Source organism: Schistocerca nitens, chromosome 7, assembly GCF_023898315.1.
Source record: "Schistocerca nitens isolate TAMUIC-IGC-003100 chromosome 7, iqSchNite1.1, whole genome shotgun sequence".
Classification (NCBI taxonomy): Eukaryota; Metazoa; Arthropoda; class Insecta; order Orthoptera; family Acrididae; genus Schistocerca; species Schistocerca nitens.
In genome coordinates, this window is record NC_064620.1 from 593433484 (window position 1) to 593453314 (window position 19831).

At 43.5% G+C, this 19831-nt stretch overlaps 1 protein-coding gene and 1 pseudogene across 1 annotated transcript in view; one reads left to right on the top strand and one right to left on the bottom strand.

Moving 5' to 3' along the window:
- LOC126194782 (uncharacterized) overlaps positions 1–19831 on the bottom strand; it is a 369006-nt gene that overhangs the window by 321441 nt on the left and 27734 nt on the right. The gene's annotated exons all lie outside the window — the stretch shown is intronic.
- Positions 12234–12351, top strand: LOC126195903 (5S ribosomal RNA; annotated as a pseudogene).

Below are 19831 nucleotides of genomic sequence, written 5' to 3' on the forward strand. Positions count from 1 at the left end.
CTTCATAACCTCCGTCATGAACTTGTTTTCTTTCATTACTTTTTCCCTTTGCGTGTCCTTCTTACTATTCTATATTAGACATTATTGTAGTCTTGTGATGGTCAAACGCAGAGGTGATCCTTAAAATTTTCCCGGCATACTGGATATTCTATGGGTTTTGGGATTGCAGCCGGATCATGTTGATTTCTCGCCACAATATTTTGGCTGGCAACCGTCCAGCCACTCCAGGTGAGTGTCCCCATAGAATACCCCAATACAGAGCTTTTAAAAACTACTTTTTACCTTATGAAAACGTTGCTGTATTCACTGAGGTTGAGTCACTTGGCCGTTGGAGCCGCACAACTACTACGGATCTACAAGGTAAAGGAGGGTAAAGGTGGGATTGGGGCAACTCTTTCTGAGATGGCAGAGCACAATGCTTGTTATTATCTGTATAAGACAGACAGTTATTGCAGAAGTTTGTATGATGAGGAGCCGATGGCGATGTTTGGTCGATGCTTTTTCACACAGCCAAGCAGGTGTTCCATCGTCAAGCGACTATTTCGTGCTGCCTAAACATAATCCACGGAAGCAAGAAGGATTGACTAAAGACTCTTATTTAACTAATTTGGTTTTCCTTACACAGGACCTCGAAGGGTTGGTCTGGCGGATAGATTTACGACTAGTGGGCGTCTAAAGTTGTTCCCGCTATCGTGATGGTTAATCGGAAAGAAGAGCCTGAGATGTCGCATCATGTATCATTTATCGAAAAAACATGCTCTCTAGTTCTATTCACAGTGCGTCAAACAACTGAGCAACTTCGTAGCAGATACAAATGACAATTAGTTCTTATACTTTGAGTAACCAACGTGACCAATTTTCTTGAAAGAATTCGGCTTCACTCCCTGGGAGAACGTCCTTAGATGTCACATAGTGTACGATCCATCGAAAAAACTTACCCCGCAGTTCTATTCACTGTCCGTAGCCAAATGACCTTCTTCGATTTTAGCACCTGCAACCCACCCCCTCAGTTATTTGCTGTATGGTAATACTGGAAAACTGTGCAATTTAATTATTGTCTATAATGTTGTCCATTGCCTAAAGTTTAAATTACAACATTAATACATATTTCTTGCACAACGTAAGAGGGCACAGTTAAACACATTCTCAGCCAATGTCGAGACATCATAAACTTGAGCATTTTAACTATTCAACCTGTACTACTGTGTATTTATTATGTTTAAAATTTTTCCTTGGGTGAAGTGTAATTTCAACTTTAAGAAAGAAGTTTTATGCACAACACCCTCTGAAAGTAGACTACGTCACTGCATATAATGTTTTCTTACCTAAGAACTAGTGTCCCTTCCAGAAGACAGTCAATTGTTTCCTGAATATGGGCCAGTAAGCCGAAAACTACTTAGAAGTAAACAAAAATGGGTAGAACAAAAACATTGTACTTACTATTCAACCTTGAACTATTTCATTTTTATTGAGCATCATCATAATCAAAAAAATTGATGTGAGAATAGACTTTTCAATGGTTTTATAAAAGACATCAAAATTGGAAGCTGCAGTTTGTAGCAGCATGTTTCAGCAAGAAAGAAGTTGACAGATTCTATGACAAATTAGGTTAGCTGATGGTCAAGTTTATGTTTGTAGCCATTATGTGCCAATTAAAATTTTTTAAAACATAAGTCTCTAATACACATTACAATTTCATGTCTGATACAAGCATCCAACAAAAATGGTTCAAATGTCTCTGAGCACAATGGGACTTAAAATCTGAGGTCATCAGTTCCATAGAACTTAGAACTACTTGCACCTAACTAACCTAAGGACATCATACACATCCAGAGGCAGGATTGGAACCTGCGACCGTAGCAGTTACGCTGTTCCAGACTGAAGCGCCTAGAACCGCTCGGCCAAAACGGCCGGCACCATCCAACAACATAAACAACTAAAATGAATTCTGGAAGAAATATAAGAAAGTCAATTATTATCTGCAATTTAGTTATACTTTTGTTTATTTTGGTAGTAGTGTCATTTTCGTTGATGACGCATGCTTTGTTTATTTGTTGTTATATCTTTGCGCCGGCCGGAGTGGCCGAGTGGTTCTAGGAGCTACAGTCTGGACCGCGCTACCGCTACGGTCGTAGGCTCGAATCCTGCCTCGGGCATGGATGTGTGTGATGTCCTTAGGTTAGTTATGTTTTAGTAGTTCTAGGTTCTAGGGGACTCATGACCTCAGCAGTTAAGTCCCATAGTGTTCAGAGTCATTTGAACCATTTATATATTTGCAATTTTCAAGCTGCTAGGTTAGTTTCGTTATCGCTACCGAGCTGTTAATTATGGCTGTTCCGCTGTCTATTTGCACCAAAGAAGAGCAACGTTCAGTGATTATTTTTTTGTGGTCGGAAGCGTATCAGGGGCCGAAATTCATGGAAGACTTTCGGTACAGTACGAGAACAGTGTTTTGCCATAACGGAGTGTCTAGGAATGGATTGCAAAATTCCGAAATGTTCGCACAAGTGTTACGCACGATGAAGGAGCCGAACGACCGTTTACCGCCACAAATGAAGAAACTATTGAGTTCTCACGTGAAATGATTTTCTTAAACAGACGATTAACTATTGACGAAGTTGTACATTGTCTGCAAATTAGTCACGGTTCTGCCTACGAAGTCACACAACAGACTTGGGTTTGATAAAGTTTGTGCAAGATGGGTCCCAAAACAACTCACACAGTTGCATAAACAAACGCGCTTGAACATCTGCAAAAATCATTTGGGTCGCTATGGTAACGAAGACGACAACTACTTAGACAGGATCATTACTGGTAACGAATCATGGATCCATCATTACTAGCCGGAGAGCAATCGGCAGAGTAATGAATGGAAACATCCAAATTCGCCGTGCAAAAAAAAGTTCAAGACCCAACTGTTCCCAGGAAAACATGCTTATGGCTTTTGGGACGCACAAGGTCCAGTAATGGAACATTATGAGGTAAGGGGCACAACAATAAGCAGTGTACGTTACAGTGAGATGCTTACTGCCAGGTTAAAGCCTGCAATTCGAAGGAAACGCCGAGGATTGCTGTCAGAAGGTGTTGTGTTATTGCACGACAATGCCCGTCTGCATACTGCTGCCCACACCGCTGAAACACTGCAGAAACGCAGATTTTAAGTCCTGGATCATCCTCCATGCAGTCCCGATCTTGCCCCTTCTATCACTTGTTTGGTCCACTCAAAAATGCATTAAGGGGCCGTCGATTTGCCTCGGACGAAGCAGTGTAAGAAGCGGTGCATTGCTTGCTCGCAGCTCAACCGAGAACCTTTTTTTTTTATGAGGACATCAGGAAACTTGTACAACGATGGAGCAAGTTCGTTGAAACGCAAGGAGACTATGTCGTAAAATGATGTTCTTGTAAGTTTCCTATATTATTAGAACAAAATTTCATAACTACTTTGAGGATAATAATTGACTTACACTAGGAAAAATATTCAGTGAACATGTATTCTTGTGACATCGAGTTTTATAACTCTGTTACGTCTAGTGTGGTGCATGTTGCAATATAATCTCCAAAAAATGTTATAACAGCAAGAAGGTTTTCATGTACACTACTACCCAACTGTCCTGTATCATCAGTTCATTTAAGACATCTTCTCTGAGGTGTTTGTTCCAGTGAGATTTTAAGGAATATTTGATGCAGACTGACTTGATAAATATGTCTGGAAATCGTAATGTGAATATGTGTGCTCTTTTGTGATGTTTCTCTACATGAGTGGTAGAAAAATAGAAGTTTCATAGCTGTTGAGATGTTTACAAATTACGAGTGTCATATTACGTTCGTTGGGACACAATTAGAAGTAAGGTATTGAATGACAGTTTACAGTTATTCCTCTTTATCTAAATCTCAGTCCTACAAACAGGCAAATGAGAAGAAAGGTGATAAATAATTCTACAGTCTCTCCTTATGGGGGGGGGGGGGGGGGTGGACGGTGACGGGAGGGGGGGGGACATGGCGGCGTAATAAAAACTCTTTTTCTTCAAAAATTTACTTGTACCAATGCTGTGAATTGAAAGTGCTTCTCACTTTTCCTAGGTTTTGCTCACACAGGGCTGTCCATTATTCATCGACTTGGCTGTTACTTTTGTGGCTGAGTGCACTTTCGGGCAGAGCAGTACCATCTAACTGGAAGTACAAGACAATGAGGGGTGTAAACAATGTTATCAATTTCGATTTTAAGTGGCATGTTTACACTAAACTAATTTCAGCTGCATGCCACCAGTATTTTTCGAGAGGAAGGTGCAGCCATGTACTACATTTATGGCCAGCTCTAGCACCTGAGCATCAGAGGAGGAGGTTGGCAGCACTGCCGAGCAGGACAGTAGCTCCTTTGTGTGTGTGTGTCGCCCCAGGCCGCGGAGTAGGGCTGGTGGAGCGGAGGACCTCGTTAATGGCGGAGCAGCGGCTGCCTGCGTGAGAGGGAAGGCTATGCGTGCGTGCGTGCCGCTCCTTACAGGCAACGGATACATCCGCAAGGGACGTTGCCTTGTAGGTAATGACGATGAACATCCACATCCCACTTGAAACGTCAGCTGACTGGTTCAGCCTGCTAATACAAGGTACAGCGCAACAACTTTCATTTTTTTTTCGTGTATCGTGGCATATAATTAAAATAAAGTCTCTATCTTACAGAAAGTACGAATTGAAAATAAAAGAAAGTGATACGGATATGGCAGCCGGTGTGGTCGAACGGTTCTAGGCGCTACAGTCTGGAACCGCGCGACCGCTACGGTCGCAGGTTCGAATCCTGCCTCGGGCATAGATGTGTGTGATGTCCTTAGGTTGGTTAGGTTTAAGTAGTTCTAAGTTCTAGGGAGTCCCCTGAATGATCCTGTAACGAAGCGCGCTGCTCTGCGTTGCATCTTCTCTATCTCTTCTGTCAACCCTGGTACGGATCCCACACTGGTGAGCAGTATTCAAGCAGTGGGCGAACAAGTGTACTGTAACCTACTTCCTTTGTTTTCGCATTGCATGTCTTTAGGATTCTTCCAATGAATCTCAGTCTGGCATCCGCTTTACCGACGATCATTCCATTTTAAATCACTCCTAATGCCTACTCCCAGATAATTCACTGAATTAACTCCTTCCAGTTGCTGACTTGCTATATTGTAGCTAAATGATAAAGGATCTTTCTTTCTATGTATTCGGAGCACATTACACTTGTCTACATCGAGATTCAATATTACGGAGGCGTGCATAAATAGCTTTCATCTCCGCTCAGTCCATGAATACCTCGAATTCTATTTCTATACACACTGGGTTGTCATAAAGCTTTAATGACCGCCTCGACAGAGTTAAGCCGGTTCTTTCTTTGCCTGCAGGTACACTTCTGTTGGCAGGGTACACATTAAAATCTTCATACCTTAGCACGCAGCTATAGGAGCAAAAGACAATACCACATGCCACTGATGTAATGGAGTGCCGTGAGGTAAGTTTTTTTCTGTGTTTGAAGGAAACCAATTCTACAACAATCCATTCTGATTGGCGGAAACAATGCAAAATTGTGGATAAGTGGTACGCTTATTATTATCCAATAACAGCATGTAATTCACATGCTTCAGCTAGTTTAGGTGAAAACCTATCACGCAACACATAGCATTTCAGCGAGGGGCTAGCTTTTTGTCACTACTGCACAGTATGTAGTAGGGACGGACCAAGGAGTCCTTGGGATATCTAGGCACCGTACTAAAATGTAGACAAAAAACACGAAAGATAGCGGGATTAGCGTTTGTGAGGTCTATGAAAGATGAAGCCATGAAGTAATGGAACAAACTGTTGTGTACTCATACTGATTGTACTCATAAAAAACACAATGTAAGTCACCTACATTCAACGACTTCGTAAATGCAGTTCATTAAGATGGTCCTCACAAGCGACACGATTGAGAATCTAGAAGATTGTATTGCAGCAAGGTTGCGTCAAACAAGGCGAAAGACATGTTTATGCTCTTCACGGGTATGCTACCGGATATGATCGTCTTCAGTACAGGATATTTCGGCGAGCCATCCTGGAGCCACCTTCAGGTGCGATCGCTGAGTACACAGTCACGCCAGCGTGATTGTGGAGTAAGCGTTCGCACCTGAAGGTGGCGGCCACATTGATCTCCGAAATATCGTGTAGTGAAGACGATAATATCCGGCAGCAAAACCGTGAAGAGCATAAACATGTAAGACGGCGGGAAAATCTGCGGAATCACAAGACGAAAGAGAGATAGCTAAGACGGTACAGAAATACAGTATGTCACTACAATCATTAGGGTCCGAAAGTTAAAATTCTTCATCGACACAAATGCTCGTTGCCCTTAATACAACTCAACTTCGAAATTCTCTACCTGAATAATGGCTGACACTTTTCTCATGTTGCCATAACGGTATTCCTTAGAAGAATACTCCTTAATTCAGTAACGCATGCTATACTCACTGAACCAAGTACTCCCTCCAGATACATCTGCACCTCGGAGATCATATCTACACTATCTTTCATCGTTGGAGAAGCGGACACAAGGCATTGAATTCAACAGACAGATGTTGGAACGGAATACTCAAAAAGCCAATGATGCTACATTCTTTTTATTCTTAAGGGATTTCAGCGCTTCTTTTCAGTAGAAGTTGATTCTCTAGAGTCAAATGTGTCTACTGCTTCTTTGAGTTTCTGGTCCTGTATAATAACACGCTCCCGTTTGCCAATAACGGGCAAACTTTATAGGACTGAACGTGTGTACAAGCTTTGAGAAATACTTTGAAAATATCGGAAATGAAACTGTTAACCTCAGGAAAATTATTTCTGATGTCGTTTGCTAAATGGATTAAGCCGTGGGCTAGGCAGATGCAACTGATAATAATGGGTTAGAATTCTTTCAGTGTTCCCTTTGCATTTAATATGTAGGCAGCACAGCCACTCACAAACAGCAAACATTTCTCATCCGCAACTTGGTTCAAATTGCTCTGAGCGCTATGAGACTTAACATCTGAGGTCATCAGTCCCCTAGGATTTAGAACTACTTAAAGCTAACTAACCTAAGGACATCACACACATCCATGCCCGAGGCAGGATTCGAACCAGCGGCTCCAGACTGAAGCGCGTAGAACCGCTCGGCCACACCGGCCGACCATCCGTATCTTCTCATGGCCATAGCACGCGTAGGACAACCCTGAAAGTTGGGGTTACAATACTGTGACAGTTGAGGATTTCCTGTTGGCGTGGAATCTAATTCCCTCACTACGACATAAGCTACAAATCTGTCGCAACTGTCAGCGGTCTCGTCGAGTGAAATCCAAGTGTAGTGGTTAACAACTTCTACTTTAATTTCAGCAATAGGCTTTTCATACACCTGTTTCAAAGAATTTTTGTCCATTGGCGACTCTTCTGGTATATTCTCTCCTGGAAGCCCTTAAAAGAAGGGTTCTTCAGCACGTTCCATTGCGTGTCAGCTGACACTAAAAGCCTCACACAAGTGTAGAAGAAACCTGCCCAGTACGCCACTTATCATAGAGGAAAACAATGACTGACTGTGTTGTTTGGTCTTCTTCCTATTGACGCTCGTAATAAAAGCTGCGGAATCTTTACGTTCAAGGAAATATGACTTTTTGTCATGGTTTGCCTAAAAGTAAAATAAACGAACGCAAACAGGATGGCAGTAACATAAAAATAAGAACGCTGTCAGGTAAAATTTTAACTTCAGTTGAATCTCATACGCATGTCAGTAACGTAATTTTAAATTTGGATTTGAAAATCCACGGGAAGAAGACTAGCAAGGAGACTGGTAGAAGAAATGAATGATAAAAATAACGTGTGATTACTTGCTTGTTTTTGACAGGTTTGGCATAAAATTACTCGACCGTCAGTTGTGAAACTGGATCTCCTCCAACCGACTGCCGGAAAAGCCTAGTTTTTCAAGTTTTCTCTCTAGGAATGACAAAACTGCACTTAAAGCGCGGTACTCAATGTGAGTCAACAAGCCACGCAACTTCACTTCGTAACTACACGGCTCTGTTCCTTTAGTACATTTGTTTATTGTCGGACGGCATTTAACTAGAGGACGGCTGGGTTTTCCGCAACGCTGTGGCGTGTGAACATATTATCAAAGCGGAAATGCAGTGTAGAGTCTGTGCTGTATGTCTTATATCTTCTGAGCTACAGAGAAAAAGAGACTCAAATGTCACCGATGCAACAGCATGTTGACACATTATTGCGTTATAAAGACAAGCGACGGTGTGCCATACAGAGCTTTGAATTCAGCGCAGCGTATACATTTATTTGCTATGTCTTTGTTCAAATTCACAAGTTCACGTTATTTATTTTTTCCATAGTGTTTATTAAGAAAATCTGTGTAAAAACCGAGTTTCCCTCCAAAATTCCTCTCTAGACCTTATTTTATCTGGAAAAGTCCTCTTTAGGTTCTATACTGTGGTGACAAGCGTCACGGGACAGCGATGAACACATATATAGACAACGATAGTATCGCATACACGAGGTATAAAAGGGCAGGACATTGGCAGAACTGTCATTTGTACTCAGCTAAGTCATGTGACAAGGTCTCCGACGTTGTCGTGACAGCACGACTGGAACCAACGGAGTTTGGACACGGAATATTAGTTGGAGGTAGAAGCTTGGGACATTCCATTCGGGATATCGTTACGGAATTCAATAATCCAAGATCCACAGTATCAAGAGCGTGCCAAGAATACCAAATTTCAGGCATTAACACTAACCACGGCGTATGTTAGATTAAGTAGTGTGTACGCCTAAGGACCGATGACCTCAGCAGTTTGGTCCCATAGTCCGTACCACAAATTACCACTCACGACGGAAAACGCAGTGGCCGACAGCCTTCACTTGACGACTATAGAGCAGCGACGTTTGCGTATAATTATCAATGCTGACAGACAAGTAATATAATTTCAAATGGCTCTGAGCACTATGGGACTTAACTTCTGAGGTCATCAGTCCCCTAGAACTACTTAAACCTAACTAACCCAAGGACATCACACACATCCATGCCCGAGGCAGGATTCGAACCTGCGACCGCAGTTGTCGCGCGGTTCGAGACTGTAGTGCCTAGAACCTCTCGGCCACACGCGGCCGGTGATATAAGTTCATAAATGAATGTGGAACGTACGATGAAGTAATGGCCTATGGTAGCAGACGATCGAAGTGAGTGCCTTTGCTAACAGAACGACATCGCCTGCAGTGCCTGCTTTGGGCTCGTGACAACTGTAAACCCGTGACCTGGAAACATGGGTCCCGATTTCAGCCGGTAAGAGTTGGTGATGGGGTTCGAGTGTGGCTCAGTCCGTACGAAGCCATGGGCTAAAGTTGTCAACAAGACTCCGTGCAAGATGGAAGTGGTTGCGTAACGGTGCGAGCTGTGTTTCCATGGAATGGACTTGATCCTGTGATCCAACTGAACCGATCATTGACTTAGAGAAAATCTGCAGCCTTTCATGGACTTCATTTTCCCAAAAGATAATTTAATTTTCATGGAAGACAATGCGCCATGTCACCGGGTGACAGTTGTTCAAGACTTGTTCGAAGAAAATTCTGTTCAATTCGAGCGAATGACTTGGCCATCCAGATCGCCCGACATGAATCATACGGAACATTTATGGGACGTAATCAACAGTTCACTTCGTTTACAACATCCTGCACCAGCAATACTTTTGCAGCATGGCTCGATATTTATGCAGGGGACTTCCAACGACTTGTCGAGTCTATGCCACATCGAGCTTCTGCTCTACACTGGGCAAACAAAAAAAAAGGGTCATACTCGATATTGAGAAGTATACCATGACTTTCATCACCTCAGTGAATAAGGTCGACAACCTTGAAATCCTGGTCTTCATAAGCCGGCCGAAGTGGCCGCGCGGTTCTGGCGCTGCAGTCTGGAACCGCGAGACCGCTACGGTCGCAGGTTCGAATCCTGCCTCGGGCATGGATGTTTGTGATGTCCTTAGGTTAGTTGGGTTTAACTAGTTCTAAGTTCTAGGGGACTAATAACCTCAGCAGTTGAGTCCCATAGTGCTCAGAGCCATTTGAGCCATTTTTGAACCTGGTCTTCATAATCACAAGTCTACAGGAAGTTCATACTGCAGTAATACCTGGTTAGACCAAAACATTGCTTCTCGCAAAACGATTGTGGCAGAAGTCATTCGACAAATAACATTCAATAAGTAACGCAACACATTTTTTTTTCTCGGCCAGTTTCGGTTGAAATAGAGCTGAAACTGTTGTGCGAAATCGAGGAATATTCACGCTTCAGCTCTTATAGTTTCATGCAGTTCCGATAGGTGGCGGCACTATACATAGCTTTGAAATGGCATCTGTAATGGAGGTGCGTTCCAAGCAGAGAGCTGTCAGTGACTAGAATGTCTATGGAGACTCGGCAGCGAACAAAAGCAAGGTGAGCCGTTTGGCGAGTAGTCTGTTAAAATCGCAACAAGGTCGTGCAAACCTATACGATGTCCCGCGTGCTGACTGGCGGGACAAAGCTGTTCCCCATGCTAAGTTGTAATGCGCTGACGCTCTCATTTGAGGTGATCGATGAATCACAATAAAATACCTCGCTGCTCAACTGCACGTCTCTGTAGGTATTTCTAACACACTCGTCCACCATTTGGGGCACTCAGAGGTATGTTCAAAAAATGGCTCTGAGCACTATGGTACTTAACATCTGAAGTCATCAGTCCCCTAGAACTTAAAACAACTTACACCTAACTAGTCTAAGGACATCACACACATCCATGCCCCAGGCAGGATTCGAACCTGCGACCGTAGGGGTCGCGCAGTTCCAGACTGAAGGGCCTAGAACCGCTCGTCCTCTTTTGTGTATAACAGCTGACCATTTGCTTACCTCGAAAGCTGAGTCAGCATCTCTCCATAATGGGTGTGAAATTGAGCTGAAAAGCAGGATTAAATGCACGTTTAACTTTGGGAGCGTCGTCAGGAAGAATCACTATGTAAACAATTGGGATACTGAAAGCGTTTGAAATGCTCGGAGACTGTGATTTCTACGATAGTGAATACCACAGCAGGCAGTTCAACTGAACAGCGAAGGGCAACCAAAAAGTGGCACTGGTAAATGTAAGTATGCAAATGGTAACTACGTGGAAACTTCAGGTAACAGAAGAAATATTTCAGTTGATCGACAAAAGAAGGAAGTATAAAAATACCATGGTGCAGTGCTTGTGTTGTTAAAAAGGACGATGCGATGACTTTCAATTAAAATGTAATCTCACGTACGGGAATTACATAATGTGTGTACGAGTAAAGACTGTGACTCAGGAATGACGACATACATAATTTTGGGTCACCCTGTAATCCGTGCACGGATAGCAAAGCGGTTATGGCGACCGCTCACGTAAAGCGGGTTCAACTCCCAGCCCACTACAAGTTTTCATTATCGTCATTCCCTTGTACAGATGATGACCGCTCACGTAAAGCGGGTTCAACTCCCAGCCCACTACAAGTTTTCATTATCGTCATTCCCTTGTACAGATGCGAATGTATTTCATGTAAGTATAAAAATATTCAAGAGCAGACGGGAATACATCACTCAGAAATGAAATCAATAGTAAGGGAAATGAGTGTAGCAACAATGTGAAGAAACTGAGAAAGAAATTTGCGCCAAAACCTTCACTCTCAGTGAAGCTAAAATCAAAGCCGAGACCGCTAAGAGTGTTAAAGGAATTCCATTGTTAAGCACAGAGAAGGGAAATATAGGAAATACTACACTGAGGCTCTCTGCGAGTGGGAAGTACGGTCTACTGAAGTGAAATGGATGTTGAATATAACAGAGCTTCGAAAGAAATGGGAACAATGAAGACAGAAGAAATATACAGTATATCATCGGGATTAATGCATCATTCGGGAAAGTGCCAATAAAACAATTAATCAAATCAGTGTGTGTGTAGTGTGAGGCTGGAGACATACTATCTGATCTTCTCAAAGACGTAATCCACTCAGTATTGAAGATAACGTAGGTATATAATTGCGAGAACCATCTTACGAGTAAATTAACAGCTAATGCACCACAGTTACTGACAAATACAGTACATAAAAGAACGAAAAAGTGTATTGTTAATCTAACGGATCAAGACCAGGTGGCAACCGTACCAGAGAGATAACTCCAACGTTGCGTTTGATAATGAAGGCAACACTTGAGAAAAATAAATACTCCTTCATATAACGTGGGCGACGGCCTTGCCGCAGTGGATACACCGGTTTCCGTCAGATCACCGAAGTTAAACGCTGTCGGGCGTGGCCGGCACTTGGATGGGTGACCATCCGGGCCGCCATGCGCTGTTGCCATTTTTCGGGGTGCACTCATTGTCGTGATGCCAATTGAGGAGCTAATCGACCGAGTAGTAGCGGCTCCGGCCAAAGAAAATCATCATAACGACCGGGAGAGCGGTGTGTTGACCACACGCTCTTCGTATCTGCATCCTCATCTGAGGATGACACGGCGGTTGGATGGTCCCGATGGGCCACTTGTGGCCTGAAGACGGAGTGCGTCATATAACGTGCTTTTTACAGAAAAATAATTAGAGAAAGTAAAAATTTTCAAAATGTTCGAAAAATCAAAGGAAAATACGTGTAAGTTGTACTGAAATCCAAGTATTGTACAATATCTACAAGAAGCAAGACAGAGCAACAAGAATGGAAGGCCCAGAGTGAAATAGTATCGATCTTTCTCCACTGATGTTTGTCCTCCACATCGAAGAACCTACAACGAATATAAAAGGAAGTTTCAAGAGCAGGATTAAAATTAACTTGGAAAGGATGTGAATGATAAAATGAATTGATGACTTTTCAATCCTCAATGGAATTGAAGAATAATGGGACGTGCTCAATGGATTCAACAGAATATGGTTTGTGAGTAGACAGAAGAAAAATTAAAGTAATGAGGAGCAGTGTAAATAAGATAAGCGATAAACTTTAAAATCAGATTTGATGATCACGAAGTAGACGAAGCTAAGGAATTCTGCTACCTTGGAAGCATAATAACATCTGAGGAACAAAGCAAGGATGCAAAAAGGAGGTTAGCTCAGGCAATGACGTCATTCAAGGCCGTAATAATTTTGCTACTATCAAACATCAGCATTAAGCTGAGTAAGAAATTTCTGAGAATGTACTTCTTGAACAGAATTTTGTGCAGAAATGAATAATACACTACGGGAAACTGGGGCAGACTGGAGTCGATGCATAGGATTACAGAAGGATGTTGACTGTTAAGATAAGGAATGTGGAGCTACTGCACAGAGTCGCTAAGTAAGGAACATTTTGGAAACAACAGTGTGGACTAGATGACAATACAAGTGTTAAGCTATCAGAGAAAGCTCTCCATCATAACATTGGGAAAAGTAGAGGCAAAAACGGTAGGTAGAGACAGAGATTGGAGCATGTCTTGCAGACACTTAAGGACGATGGGTGCAAGCGCTACCGTGAGGCGAAGAGGATGCAGCAGCAGAGAGCTGCATCAAACTGGTCAGAAGACAAGTTGCCCATTTGACAGTTTCGGCAATGAGTCTGCCACGCTGTTTAAATAATCACATCAACGTTTAGAACGTGAATACTTTCTCTTTTAATATACATTACAATACTAATATTGAAGTAATTACTTTGCTGACAGAAAATAAAACCCAAACACTTGGTCTCTAGAACATGATGTCACCGTACGAAACTGGATACCCAAATACAAAATTTAAAATTCTTTCTCAGCCCACATATATGTGTACTGAAACGTGTATGCACGGAGAATATATACTAAAAAACATAAAAATTCTTTCTCACAGTGGCAGGAACTTAGAGCGTATACTTGTTCGTAACAATTCTGTGACCGATTCGTGCAGGGTCCATTAAGTCGCGGATTTCAATAGTAAGAGAGAAAATACGGCTTTATATTTAAGTTTAGCGAGGTGCTGTATAGGGAAGCTGGCGGAAGCGACAGGCTGGTGAGGGACGGAAAGTAGACTGTACACATAGGAGAAAGACTACATTCAGCCAGTGCGTGACCCAGGTCCCTACAGTAGCGCGTCACAGTGACACAAGTGCATCACGTGTTGCCCCAAATACGGTAATGTACAGTCCCTTGCCGGCGATGTGCGTCAGAGAAGCTTGGTGAGCGCTGTAAAGAGGGGACTGGCCCCAAAGGAGAGCACAGTAGGTAGTCTCCTGGGAAGATACCCCTGTGGCGGTCGTCGCCAGGCTGAGGACTTAGAACAGTGTCGGGAACGAGACAGTACTGAGAAGACAGTCTCAGAATCGCGAGATAGGAAGCAGCTGATTGTTAGAGCTCAGTGAACCGCATACAGGAGTATCATGCGTTGAAAAGATGTCATGGAACTTTGTTATTCAGAGTTTAATTCAGTCTGAGATTCCTTGATATATACACCGAGTTCTGTATCTCCAAACACCCTCTGAGCTTGTAGATTCTTTGCAGGGTGGAGTTCTACCAGCAGCCCACGTGAAAGTCGCCCTTCGATGCCATCGATCGAAGTAAGCCCTTGTAATTAAAACGTGTCCTTCTTGCTCACTCTCGAGACACGAAAAGTGTAATTCTGGTGCCAGGTGCGGGATGGGTGTGTTTCGATGTAGGTGGATCGAATCAAATCAGGCACTTGAAAATGGTTCAAATGGCTCTGAGCACTATGGGACTTACCTTCTAAGGTCATCAGTCCCCTAGAACTTAGAACTACTTAAAACTAAGTGAGGACATCACACACATCCATGCCCGAGGCAGGATCGGAACCTGCGACTGTAGCGGTCGCGCGGTTCCAGACTGTAGCGCCTAGAACCTCTCGGCCGCCTCGGCCGGCAGGCACTTACGTAGGGAAGCTCAGTAGTATTTACTACATGCCAAACGGGAACACGTCGAGGGAACAATTTCGAGATGGACTATTACGCTTACCAATTATTTGGCATCAGACAAGCACAGAATGAAAGTGTGTGTCAGTGGGACGCGAGCAAAGATGCGATGCAATTTCATTCCAGGGAAGCAACGAAGAGATTAGTGAATCCAGAAGATGTTTCGGGAAGTAACGCATAGACTGGAAAACTCGGACGGGCAGTTTATATTCAGAGACTCTGTGAGGACAGGATAAGGACTATCGTTAGAGCTCAGGGGGGAGCGTCTAACAAAGTCGGAAGCTATCAGCTTAGCGGCAACAGAGGAGAGTGTCACGACTTGAGACTGAGAATAGTTTAAGGGAACAGTTGCTCCAAGACAAAACCATGGAGCAAGTGCAAAGCTTTCCAAATGTGGTCGGGGAGGACACTTGGTGCGCGACTGTAAACGACTGTATCAAGTCAGGCATATTATTCACTCTCGAGTATCTTTACCGAGAGAAGCTCTGAAATGACTACCGGTCACACAGACGGAAATTCGTCACTTCAGAGTAAACGGGGCCGATAGCAGTGCTCAACTCCAGTGAGGTGCAGTCAGTGAAACCTGGCTGGCCTGCGTGGCCGAGCGGTTCTAGGCACTTCACTCTGGAACTGCGCGACAGCTACGGTCGCAGTTTCGATTCCCGCCTCGGGCATGGATGTGTGTGATGTCCTTAGGTTAGTTAGGTTTAAGTAGTTCTAAGTTCTAGGGGACTGATGACCTCAGATGTTAAGTCCCATAGTGCTCAGAGCCATTTGAACCATTTTCAGTGCAACCTGAGGAAAACTAGGGATATGTTTCAGCTGTCACCGCGCGGAACACTGCGCCAGGAACTGTACGGAGAACCGATGGCTGAAAATGCGCCAGAAGAGTGGACAAGGAAACGAACGGAAAGCATAAGGGAGCAGACACTTGGTGCGCGACTGTAAACGACTGTATCAAGTCAGGCATTTTATTCACTCTCGAGTACCTTTACCGAGAGAAGTTCTGAAATGACTACCGGTCACACAGACGGAAATTCGTCACTTCAGAGGAAACGGGGCCTCCGGCATTATACGTACCGTGGACTACACCAAAAAGAATGATTTTATTCAACTGAAATGCCCATATTCATGTAACCCTCAGTAAACTTATTAACAGACAGGGGGTCGCGTTTAACTACAGTAAAGGAGGAAGTATTGAAGCCCAGGAGATCCTGGGATAAATGGGAAGATGTGAGCGTTCGAAGGATTGCAAATGAGGGTCTCCGAATGGAACAGAGAGCAAAATTAGTCTTGTATACTCCATAGGGGACAAGAAGTGTAAAGAATTTCCAGGTCACTGGTGCAGGTATTGATTTACCCTTTGATGGTTTAGTGGGAAGGGACTTCCTGGACCAGCACCACGTAATTATTGACTATGCAGACAGACGACTTAAAAAGGGAACGAGTGGGTCGAGTAGCAAGAGGCAGATGAATATGCAACAGTAGTCAAACTGGCAGTGGCGCCAAACAGAAGTGCTGATACAGGACACGCAAGACATGAGAAAGGAACCGAGGGAATGAGATTTGGCGCAAAGGCACGCCTACGTGTTATAAGACACCAGGGTTACGCAAAAAGGGAAGCGATAGTGCAGAAACTGGCAGCCGCTCATTCAAGAATGAGAAATTTACTCAGGAAATTAAACACAAGCGGGACTATAGATATGGGTCTCAGACAGAGGCAGCCGAACAGGACGATAGCACAAGCTGCACTAGACCAGAATAAGGTTATCAGCATCACAAAAAAAGAAGAGTCGCGGAAGAGAATTTCGCCAAAAAAACTGCGTCGACAGGCCGCAACGAATAAACAGTAGTCAACTGGCAAGATGTCAACAGGAATCAGAGGTTAAAACAGAAACGCGGATAGGACCTCGAGAAGAGCGTTTTGTTCAAGTAAGACTAGGACGAGGTAAAGGGACTGAAGCTGGTATTCAGAGACAAGAGATACGACTGTGTGTATTCTTCCCAGACGCACTAGTGACTGTGAAAGGCTGAACGTGTACTACTGGCATGATAAACACTCGCAAGGAAGGCAGGCGAGTACCAACAGCCAAAGTATTTGCAGAGCCTGTGCCTCCACTAAACCATTGCAAACTCAAACAAGTACCAAGAGCCCCGCCCGCAATTGTTAAGTCTAGAGAGAGCCTACTGCTAGAGAACATGTGAATAGACCTTTTGAACAACGAAGAGAAACAACCTATTACAGAATTGTGTATCGCCTACGACGACGTGTTCCATTTACCGGGCGATCGTTTAACGCATACAACAGTCGTGAAGCATAAAACACCACAGCTACCGGAAGCGGCAGCACGATTTTCAGACCGAGCGAGGCGGCGCAGTGGTTAGCAATCTGGACCAGCGTTTGGGAGGATGTCGGTTCAAACCCGTGTCTGGCCACCCTGATTTAGGTTTTCCGTGATCTCCATAAAACAGTTCAGGCAAGTTCCACCATGGTTCCTTTGAAAGGGCACTGCCGACTTCGTTCCTCATCCTTCCCTAATCCGATGGGACCGATGACCTCGTCGTTAGGTCCCCTCCCCTGAATCAACTAACCAACCAACGATTATCAGTCGACCGCATACCCAGGAAAAGGCACACAAGGTTGACAAAATGTTAGCAGATGGAATAACATCACCTAGTAATACTCCTCGGAATTTCTCGTTGATTATGTTACCTAAGAAAGTAGATGTAAGCACACAACAGAGTGGTAGCCGACTAAAGAAGGTTAAATGGGATATTTCTCAACATGGTATATCCTCTTCAACGTATGGACGAAATACCAGCAACTTTCGGAAACCAAAATACTTTCCAACGCTGGACTGGAGAAGGGGTTCTCAATGTACTTATTGATGAAATAGATCGAGAGGAAACTCCGTTTAACACGCCCACAGCTCACTTTGAGTACAGTAAGATGGCCATGGATTTGAAGGCAGCACCACCCCGTTCCAAAGATTGATGAACATAATGTTGACAGGAATGCAGGGTAATCAAGTTTTCGTATAAATGGATGATCTAGTCATTGTGCGAACTTCGCTCGAGGAGCATAACATTCGATTAGAAGCGATGCTTGAACGGTTAAGACAAAACACATTAAGGCTTTAAATAGGTAAGTGCGAATTCTTGAGAAAAGAAGTCACTTTTTTGGGTCATGTGTTGACAGCCAATGGACTTCAGCCGGATCTGTCCGAAGTGAGAGCCATTAGGAAATACCCGAAACCGCAAACGACAACACAGCTGAAAGCGTATTTAGGACTCGTGGGGTACTATAGGCATTTTCTAAGCAACTCCAATAAGACAGCCAAACCGCTGAATGAGTTATTGAAAAAGTAAGTTCCGTGTATCTGGGGGACTCAGTAGAACGAGCTCTCCGACAGTGAAAGGAGATAATAATTCTTACTCCTTCTCAGGACACAACGAGTTTACCATTCCAGGAATATCTAATCTAAAACGAACGATCTAGTACATGGATTATTCTTAACAAATGAAACCATATTGAATGAGAAGAGGAAGGTTTAGAAGGAATTGTTCACCCTAACTTTAATTTGCAGAAGTCGCAGCAGCCGGAATTAATGATTGTTCCTATGTAGGGTAAATGTTAACCAAGATGGGATAAGCGGTGGAGCGCGAATGTGTTGGCAATGACATTAGGTGCGTTCGAAAAATAGGAAAAGATTATAGGCAGATGATAGAGGGACAGACGATGTACTTAATGAAAAAACACGTGTTTCGTTAGAATAGAATACAGGGATGTCGGAATATTCAAAAGAGGAAGGGGGCAATTAAAACACGGTACAGATAGTAATAGTGGGGGCTGGATATGGTCAGAGTATGCAAATTATTTTACAGCGAAAGATTACAGTGTTGTGATAAGTGTCTCCACGTTCAGGCAAGAGCAACACACGATGAAAATCGGCCACTGTGTTATCCTTAGCAGCATTGCATCAGTTGGATGCGGTATTGAGAACATTGGACCAACATACCGCTCCCCTTGCCGTTGTCAGCTATCCATGTCTTAGAGCTGCCTTGTCTCACTTAGTGAGCCGCTGAGTTGGCGCTACGGGGTTTACTGCACCCAGTTCCTATTCTCCCACCAATGGAAGAAAATCTACTGCGATACAGGGAACTGTGGCTTTTGTACACGTTCACCTCTCAACCGTGAACACGACCGCTAACCGGTCTAGAGCCGTAAATATCAAAAGAATATTATGTGCAACACACGCAGAAGGACATGAAACGGGGTGACATATATAAAATACTATTTTGGACAATGATTGTGGATTGTACTTATATGAATGCAGTTTCTTCGTATTCATAATATGTCTTCAACAAATACCATAATTTCCGTCGATGTACTACAGGAATGTCTTCGTGCTGGGATAAAATTAGTTTCGAACGTAAAACCTTACTTATATTTGCACTGCCTAGAACAATAATAAAGGTCTAGGCAATCCCTCTCCTCTTACACAGTCACACGCACACGCACACGCACACCCACAAACACACACACACACACACATATATATATATATATATATATATATATATATATATATAGGCACACTCATTTGCAGAGCATACCCATCACATGGACACACATTCTACTTATCTCCTGAATTAACGGCACCCGAACGCATTACGAACTTCGAGTTTGTCTCCCCGTGGTACAAACTGCGATTGTACCTTATCGAACTTCAGCGACTGCGTACTGTTCATGCGCAATATCCTTGGCAGGCACACATGTATTATTGTTTGCAATTAGATGAAATTGCCCGTGTGTGTGTACACGTTTACCCGGACGTTTGGGTACAAGGGCGTAACGGGCGGACTGTATGACAACATACAATGCTAATAATTTAGAACGGCAGTTTCAGCAGCCAATTGGACC